This window comes from Rhododendron vialii, chromosome 13a, assembly GCF_030253575.1.
Source record: "Rhododendron vialii isolate Sample 1 chromosome 13a, ASM3025357v1".
Classification (NCBI taxonomy): Eukaryota; Viridiplantae; Streptophyta; class Magnoliopsida; order Ericales; family Ericaceae; genus Rhododendron; species Rhododendron vialii.
The window spans coordinates 3,091,453-3,101,249 of NC_080569.1; the positions used below are offsets into that span (position 1 = coordinate 3,091,453).

The following is a 9,797-nucleotide window of genomic DNA, read 5'->3' on the forward strand; positions in this document are numbered from 1 at the left end:
CAACAACACTAAAATAAAAGCTTTCGCACAACTTTTGTAACTAAAATAGTTTTTTCTGTTCCATCTAAAAACACATACAATAAGTTTTAAAATTCCTCGTAGACATAGTAGAATCTTAATTTTCTAGTTATTCTCCTTTCTCAATAACTTACATGCTTTGATGTACACGCAAGGTAAATTTTAGTATATCAAATTAGTATTGATAAAGGCAAGCTTTTATATTTGAAAGTTAATTTCGGAGTATCCAAACTCTATAAAAAAAAAATTAAAGAACGAAATGAATATAGTACCTATCACCCAATAAACCTGGTCAAGCTCTATTCAAATTTCATACGTATATATATACATATCACGCGTACTTATTACTCAGTGGACCCCCAATCAAACTCTATCCGTATTTCTATGCATTTTTTAGAATCAATCCATGTATAACTAATTCCATGTACATATAGTCATACATAGTCATATCTATGACTACCTGGACCCTAGTTAGGTTCTATTTTTTTCTTTCAACTAGGAAAAAACTTTTACTTAATTAAATATAAATATAAGGAGTACAATAAATAAAAGGAACTAAAACAAGAGGCATGATCACAACGAGGAAGTTACATCGGACCAAGGTTGATACTCTACCCCTCGACAATCACACACCATTTCAGCCCCCGGAAACGGATGATGAAAAGTCGACCGCAACCGAACGTGGTCTAAGGAGGGATGACATAACACATTTGAGATTGTTTAATGGATGAAACGGATTGGTTTGAAAGCACAAGGACGACATAAATATGTTCGAGATAGTTTAGGGGGATAAAAGCGAAAATAACCCGGGAAGGGAAAAATATAAAAGCGGGAAAGAAAAGAAGGGATTGGGAAAGAAGAGACGAGGGAATGAACGGAATGGTCGAAACCGCAGATTTTCGTCGGATCAAACCTGTCGATCAAAACAAAGAAATCAGAAGCTGTAAATTCGATATCGATTTGGGTCTCCTCAACAATATCCACCCCGAATTCGATTCCCTCACATGGGGCAATCAAGTGCGCGGGCGCATCAAATCTCGTTTTAGTAAATCCTATTCCATGGGCTGATTTGCTCGGTTGATTTCGATACGACCCAGTGTTCAGACTTGAGAGACAAGTGTTGTAACCGAACAAGGAATGGATGGAGATCAGAATAATAGTAGATCGAAGTTTTTCCAACACAACGCAAGAAAGTGAAGTGAGTTTCTTTACAAGTTTAGAAGTATATGCGATTTCCTTTAATTAAGGTAAACCCTTGCACACAAACTTGAGTAATTTTCAGTATTTGTTAACATGCAAATTTGGAGTCATTATAATTTCCTTTTAGCCTATGATTAGCTTAGAGTGAAACCTGACCTGATTTGCTTAGAAAAAAAATAAACAAAGTGAATTCTGATTTAATGTGCTCGCTGTCTCAACCCCCCAAGGGTTGCCTTGGTAGTCAAGGATCAAGTCCTCTGGGAGGCATTTTGATGCAGAACAGAATATAATATGAAGAATATAAATTAATTACGCATTATTTTGAGTTTATTATTTTGTTAGGAAATTCCGTTTTAGTTGCCTCTTGTTTTGACAAACTTATATAGTCAAAGTATAGAATTTTTTTGTTTTTGGTAATTTTTGTTTATTAATTGATTCTGCTTCCTTTTCGGACGAATCAATTAGGGTTAGAGTTTTTTCCTATATAATAAGTTGTAAGCCTTCGGGCTAAGGGAGTTGTTATTGAATTAAAAATTGATAGTTTTCTCATTGTCGTGTGTTCGAAGACGGAGTACTTCTAGTTCATACCTATTTGTGTTTATGTTTCAAAGAGAGAATCTTTAATATAAGTAAGTTCGTGATCTCTTCTTGCAAATAGTTTTGTAAACGAAGGCTGCGGCAACTAGAGGTACTCCCTCTCCGAACACACGACAATGAGAAAACTCTCAATTTTTCTTTAATTCAATAACAACTCCCTTAGCCCGAAGGCTTACAACTTATTATTTAGGAAAAAACTCTAACCCTAATTGATTCGTCCGAAACCCTAATTGATTCGTCCGAAAAGGAAGTAGAATCAATTAATTAACAAAAATTACAAAAAACAAAAAATTCTACTTTGACTAGGAAATCAAATACTAGAAAGAAATATAAGATTGCCAAAACAAGAGGCAACTAAAACGGAATTTCCTAACAAAATAAGAAACTCAAAATAATGCTTAATTAATTTATATTCTTCATATTATATTCTGTTCTGCATCACATTTGCTCCGGGGCTTTAACTGGAACCCGTGCTAGTGGACAGTGGGATTGGTGCCCAGGTCAATAGAGGTGTGTATATGCTGGCTTAGACACTTGAGTTATAAAAAAAAATATGTTTGCAGTCCCCTTTTTTTAATACCATCCAGGAAAATCGGGTCTCAGCTGCTTCTTTATGGGTTACTCAAAGAACTTATTTTTCCCCTACGATTTACAGTCAGCCAGGCCTCGTAATTACACATGAAGAAGCTTTCATAGATATATTAGCTGTACTATGTAAAATGACTGCATTTCTTCATAACAGCTTTTGCTGGATCTTGGATGGTGGGAAATTGCAGATGATTGTGTTATAGAGAGTGCCTGTATGAGGGTGTTGGTTGTTATTTTCATTAAGTGAGTCAGTGGTTTGAGTTATTCCATTGCATTTCAAGGATTTGCTAGTAAGAAACACAGGACACAAACTCAGACCGGAAGATGAGCACGGACACAAGACATGGCAATTTTAAATAAATGGGAACAGACACTGTGGGGGACATGACCCACAATATGTTTATGTATTTAGTTAGATAGTTGATTGTTATATGTATGAACATTCTATCTGGAAACACCTAATAGAATCTTGACAACTCTTACTTTATTACTTTTAAATATTAGGCTTTAAACGGGAGTTTTATCTGGTTGAAATTTCTTTTTTTGTATTTAGTTTTTAGATAGCATTATTTGACCTCCGAAATAAGCTTTTAATACTACAAGCTAATCCCTATCATGCTTCCACTCGGTGTTCAAGTTGAGACACATGGGTCATTGATGTGTCAACAAAGTGTCCCATGCTTAAAATTATTTGGACATGTGCTGTGTGTCTTCTGGTGTGCCAGTGTGCAGCGTGTCCTTGGCGTGTCGGACACGAATACGGCAAGCAGTTAGGTGTGTCAGTGCTGTAAGACTAATCCACTTATAGCACTTCATTCTTTGGTTGGAAAGCAAGAGATGAATCATGGTTTTGAAGACATCATGATCTAACAAAGTCCTCGGCCAAGTTCTCTTGAGTAACTGCAATCCACTCCCAAGTTGGCTATGAACGAATCTCCAAGTTTGGGGTTGTCAATAAGCAAAGAAAAAGACAAAAAAGGAAAAAGGAAAAAGGAAAAAAAGAAGAAGCACTCTCCATGCACCTTTTGCACATTTCAATACACTTTCATACACTTTTCACATATTTCAATCCACTTTTTAAACCTTAACGACAGCTCATTGGGTTGCCTTTAGTATTTTCCAATAATATATCCGGATGTATTAGTATCAGTATCAATATGGGATATCTGTTTTGCATGTGGTATTGATCTGGTGTTCCTATCTGCCACCAAGGCATTGAAGTTTTGAACTCTCCCAGGATTCCCAAATACCGTATCTGAACTTGTAGTTCTGACTTCTGAGATACATATTATATATCCTATGACTTAATCATCATTTTGTTGTCAAATGCAGAACTTTTGTTTGGGTTTAGTTATGGCTGATCCCAATGAGGTCGTGTTTTCATGGGATAAGTTAATAGAGAAACAAAGCACCAAAATAAAAAAGAAGGAAAAAGAGGTCGACTTACCCAAACTTTGACTACTGATTTTACTTGCACGACTTACTACTACATAATCAATTGAAGAATAATGCCCAAAAACACAGGTGAACAAAAAGATCGAGGTCAATGGAAATATCAAACTATCTTATTACAGTTAATTAGTATGACAGTACAAAGACACTAACATGTATGTGGAGAGGGAGAAGAGAGAACGAACATGATAAAATGTAGTTGGAAGCTATTTTCATAACGGTTACAATGAACAATACAATTGGATGGATACAAAAAAATTATCGATACAATTGGATGGATACAAAAAAATTATCGTCTCCCCAATTTTTTTTCTCACTCCTCAGGATGAGAAGCTGAACATCCAAGCGAAGCCCCTTAACTTCCTGTGCTGGTTCTCTTATTTTTTCTTCCTTCGTCGTCTCAATCTCAAAATATGGTCCTGAAGACCCTTCCCCACTCTCCAAGCGAATTCGTAAAGACGATGGTTGTCAAAGTTTAAAACCCACATGCAAAGAATGGAGTGATATGCAAGAAAATGATCTGCAATTCAATTCCGCTGGCTCAACCTAGCGTTGGCTAGCCTCAACTACTTTGTGTTAACTGAACAAATCTTCCTCTGCTAAGTTCTTCTTGCAGGGATTTGGCTGAGCACAGTCGTTGGACTTAATGCCATAATGCTTACAGCATCAACTTTCCACGTAGGTGGTTCATATACTACGGTGAAGACTTGCTGATTTAACAACCTGCATAATCCTTTTGAATTCACCTTAATCTAAGAGAGTGCTGCGGGGTTCACTATGTTTTGAATGATGCGAGAGTACAAGTTACACTGGCTGCTGCGCAAGTACTTAAAACGTAATTGTCGCCACCCGGGATCTCAACGTCTGAGGTAGCTGAGGAATGGTTTCTCCGAAACAGGTATGGACTTCACGCACCAACCAATTGGCCACGAAAAGGATGCAATGGCAATGCAAACTACCCACTGCCACCAATTCAAACTCACTGTGTCTGCAAATTTCTTCAGGAACTCCACCATCACAATCTGAAGAACTACAGTCACTGCAATGATCCCAAGAAACAACCGGTTCTTATGGAGACCCGTGAACACGTTCTTCTTCTCCAACTTCCGCGAATTGAATTCATTGAAAACTTGACAGAACACAAAGGTGTTGAAGATTATAGTATTGTTTACTGCCCTGCTTACATTAAAGATCGATCTACCGCTGAACTGGAATGTCAAGAGGATGGCTATCTGGTATAGAGCTTGTGCCAAAAGGTTTCTCCACATTACGTTTGTTATGAGGGGTTCAGACCGGCCCACTGGCGGTTTGTCCATCAGCTCGTCTGTTGGTCGCTCTGTGGCCAAAGCCAAAGCACCCAATGAGTCCATAATGAGGTTGACCCACAACAATTGCACCGTTGTTAGGGGGACTTCTCCGGCAGAAACTGCTGCAACAAAGTTGATCACCAGAGCTGCAACATTTACAGTAAGTTGAAACTGAATAAACTTTTGGATATTATTGTATACGCATCGCCCCCATCTCAGAACCGTGGCCACAGAGGCAAAATCATCATCCAATATGACGATATCTGAGCTCTCTTTTGCCACCTCAGTGCCTTGGATTCCCATGGAAAGTCCTACGTCGGCTTCTTTCAAAGCTGGTGCATCGTTTGTGCCATCTCCAGTGACTGCAACCACGTGTCCCTTTTGTTTCAAGCATTGTACCATCAAAAGCTTGTCAAAAGGGGAGGATCTCGCCATTACACGGATTCGATCCACCTTTCGCATTCTTTCTTCGTGTGTGTAGGTCCGGAACTCTACTCCTTCCACCACTTCTCCGTCCCTAACTTGTTTATCATTATTGTCAAGAATTCCGCATTCTGTGGCTATTGCCTTTGCAGTAAATACATTGTCTCCTGTTATCATTTTGATATCCACTCCAGCTGCTCTGCAAATTTTAATGGCTTTCTTTGCACCAGGCCTGCATGGATCCTTCAGCCCAACTATACCTAGCAAGGTCATTCCATCTTCTTCTAGCTTCTGGTGTGTTTTTTTCCCATCGTTGATATATTTGATTTCTTGCTCTGAAACTTGCTTATGGGCAAAAGCAATGCAACGCAGGCTACTAGCTGCCATTCCTTGGATTATATTCTCGAATTGTTTCCTTCCTTCTTCATCTATTGGCGTAACCTTTCCAGAGCCTTCATAATAATGCGAACACATACCTAGTACCATTTCAGCAGCACCTTTCCAGTGTATATGAATAGTGTCATCATCCTTCTTCTTCACTGAAACCCCACTTCGTTTCTTTTCCGAATTGAAGGTTTCAACATGAATAATGGTAGAACTTTGCTTTAAATTTTCCACGTCCATACCCAGTTCGAAGATCGCCCAAGATAGAATTGCTTTTTCAGTTGGACTACCTGAAAACTCAGGTATGGAGCCCAAAAGTGGTTTGCAAACAGTACCAGTGGTGTTCAAACCAACCCCTTGATGGAATAGTTCAAGGACATTTTTGGCAATCACTTCGGAATGATGTTCTTCAATGCTTTCTTGACCAAGCCAAAACTTGGTGACTTTCATCATATTCATCGTTAATGTTCCCGTTTTATCGGTACAGATAACGGTGGCAGACCCCATGGTCTCACAAGCAGGAAGCTTCCGGACCATTGCCTGATCTGCCATCATTCTCTTCATGGAATAAGCAAGTGTGAGTGTGACCGCCAATGGTAGACCTTCTGGAATCGCGACGACCACAATAGTGACTGCAGCAGCAACAATATGCACAACGGAATTAAACACATCGTTTATATCCGTTCTGCTGCCATTGAACTCCTGGTTTCCGTTCTCATCGTTTGTGTTTCCGGTGAAATACCGAATCAACAGAACCAGAAGAACCAGTAGAGCAACGGAAAGACCTGCCTTCCCAATGGAAGAGGTCAGTTTGTCGAGCCGAGCTTGCAATGGCGTCCGTTCGCTGGAATCGCGTGCTATTGAGCTCATCATGTTGCCCCAAGAGGTGTTCATCCCCACAGAAGTCACCAGCATCGTTGCATAACCATCGGCAACTTTCGAACCAGAAAGCAGAAAGGGGTTCTGCTCGCTGTCGACTTCCACGTAGTCACTCTCTCCCGTCATGCTTGACTCGTCCACTTGCAACGAATGTCCTGATAGGAAAATCCCATCAGCTGGGATTTGATCCCCTATCGTTAGGAACACGACGTCTCCTACCACAATTTCGAAGATGGATATCTTCTGCCGCCTTTCGTCTCTCATGACATCGATTTTAATGTCATTGCTTATTTTCGACAGCTTATCAAACTGTCTTTCCTGTCTGAGATTGCTAAGTGAAGAAACCGCAACAACAACGAAAACGGCTACGAATATGCTACCACCCTCGTACCAACCTTCTTTGCCTCCGTGCTCTTTGATGCCGAAGCCAAGAGAGAGCGCAGCGCAGCCCAGAAGGATGATAATGGTGGTGTCTTTGAACGCCTCCACCACGAAATGAAGTAGCCCTTTCGGGGGTGGCTTGTTGTAAGTGTTTGTACCGAACCTGTTGGAACATTGAAAGATTTTAATAAAAATAAATTAAAACACTTATTATCTATCATTACCTTTCCGTTACAATATTAGTGCATAAATGTTGTCGGTTGCATAAACATAAAAGTGATATTTATTCCTATCATTAAATATATCAATAAATGGGTCTTAATCCAATAACCTCTATATATATGGGTTGGGTTTTGACAAGTGTGAAAAGTAGTGGAAATGAAGAAAATATTTGGAGAGTATACACAGATAATGAAAGAGGATTTTTAGAATATTTTTATACTATTTTCTATAGAGTTGGGCAACTCAGTTCGTGACTCGTTCAAATCTCTTGGTGGTCGTGAACATCGGATGAGGAATGCTTGTGAGCACTTGGGTTTAATCTTGGGACTAGTACACTCCGGTGGAACCTTCACGAGGGGAGGAATATTATCCTTAAGACAGTTACTGCACGACTCTCAATCTCACAGTCAACATTTTTCCTACTTTCACTATTTTCGTACTCTCATGTTTTTCTTGATTGTGTTTCTATGTTCACGTGGTCCAATGATTATTGTTATAAAATGATATTTGTGAACCTAAGTTCTAACAGAACCTGGTCTTTCGCAGGGTGAAATCGTCGTCATTGCCGGAGATTCCGTTTTCAGGATCAGTTTGAAGAGCTTTGGTTAAGCCCTTGATGCCTCCAAACTTGCTGAGCTCATTCAAGTCTTTTTCCTTCACCATTTCGGTGAGTTTCGATTGGTCGATGTCGGGGAAAAACGAATCATCCGCTTCATCTGCGTCGTCTATCTCCAGCAAGTGACTTTTCGAAGTGGTTTGATCAAAACCATGATTGGGTATGATCTGCTCGATTTCAACAATGGTATGAGGAGATGGGTGACTGCGGCGGTCTGGCGATTTGGGTACAATCTCCGCAATGAGGGAGAGAATGGCGCGGGAAGAGTATATCACCGTGTAGGCGAGGCGCCATCTCTTTTGGGCTATACTGGATTTGCTCCTCTTATCGGGTACGATATCTCGGGCGAGATAAAGCGTGAAGTGGATAGCCGTGCAAGCGATACGCCAACGCTTCTGGGCTTTGGTGAAGGTGGTGGTGGCAATGGTGTCAAGCAAAATGAAAGACATTGTTTGGTTTCTTCCTGAGATATTTTGCTGAGGGATTAAAAGCTTTGACCAGATTTTGATCTTTGGGCAGTAGGAAAGAACTTCATTCTGGCAAACCAAAACCTACTTCGCTATATATTGAATTGAATGAATGCGTTGAGGCGGCGGATTCGAAGGAAGTTTCGTTGAGAGCTTCCTAATGGAAAGCTACGGTACCATGGAAAGTCTTTTTCTTTGTTCTGTATTTATATGGTATGGAAATCTGACTCGCAAAGATCGAACGTCAAGTTCGCAGTTGCCCATAATAAAGGAGAAAGGTGTGTCTATATATATATATATATATATATATATATATATATATATATATATATATATATATATATATATATATATATATATATATATATATATACGGGCAGTTCTAGGGACCCTTAAAAAAATCTCTAAAAAAATCTTTCAAATTTTAAACTCATAGTTTCCGATCAAATTTTGATAATCTGAGCCACTCAATGGATTCAAAACGTGATTTTAAAGATGCCCACGAGAAATTGGCAAAAAAAAAAACGGGGAAAGGCTTGATTTGAGCAATTTTTTATTAAACCGTTCAATAAAGTTCAAAAAAAAACTGTTCGGATGAAGTCATTCCCGGTCATTTTTTTTGTTGATTTCTCGTGAGCAACTTTAAAATCACGTTCTGATTACATTGAGTGACTCAGATCATCAAAATTCGATCGGGAACTTGAGGGGGTTTTTTAGAGGTTTTTTTAAAAGTCTCCGGAACCACCCTGTATGTATGTATGTGTATATATATATATATGTATGTACGTATGAGAGAAACCTTACTGGTGCAGTAATCAATCGCGGCCATCCAAAATACATATAGGGGGTGTTTGGATCCTTCATTTTCGCATTTTTCATTTCTCCTTTTTCCTTTTCAGGTGTTTGGCTGCTTGTCCCCAAAACCCATTCTTTACCCATTTTCAAATTTTGAAGATGGAGAGCAAAAGGCAAAAAGTGCTCTGGATGAGCTTTTTCCATTCCCATTTTCTTCTCTCAGTCTGCCAAAAGACATCCGTACTCTCTTTTTTTTGGATAATTCTTCAATACCCTTGGTAATGACCACGCCATTTTCTCTCCTACCCGGGCCCTCTAGTTAGCTAATATTGATCTGATTAATTTTCTCTTTTGCTTGTTCTTTTTCTCTATTGAAATGAAAGTATGTATGCAATTTATAGTGGGAAAAAACATTATTGGTGGAAAAGTAAGAGCAGAGAATTATTGAAACAATAAAAATATAATTAA

At 39.1% G+C, this 9,797-nt stretch overlaps 1 long non-coding RNA gene across 1 annotated transcript; it reads left to right on the top strand.

Annotated features, from left to right (window-relative positions):
* The first annotated feature begins 850 nt into the window (after nt 1–850).
* On the top strand, nt 851–8,600 carry LOC131313156 (uncharacterized). The gene is made up of 2 exons (XR_009196087.1): nt 851–1,265; nt 4,180–8,600. It is a non-coding gene; the product is annotated as an uncharacterized LOC131313156 (long non-coding RNA).
* The last annotated feature ends 1,197 nt before the right edge of the window (nt 8,601–9,797 follow it).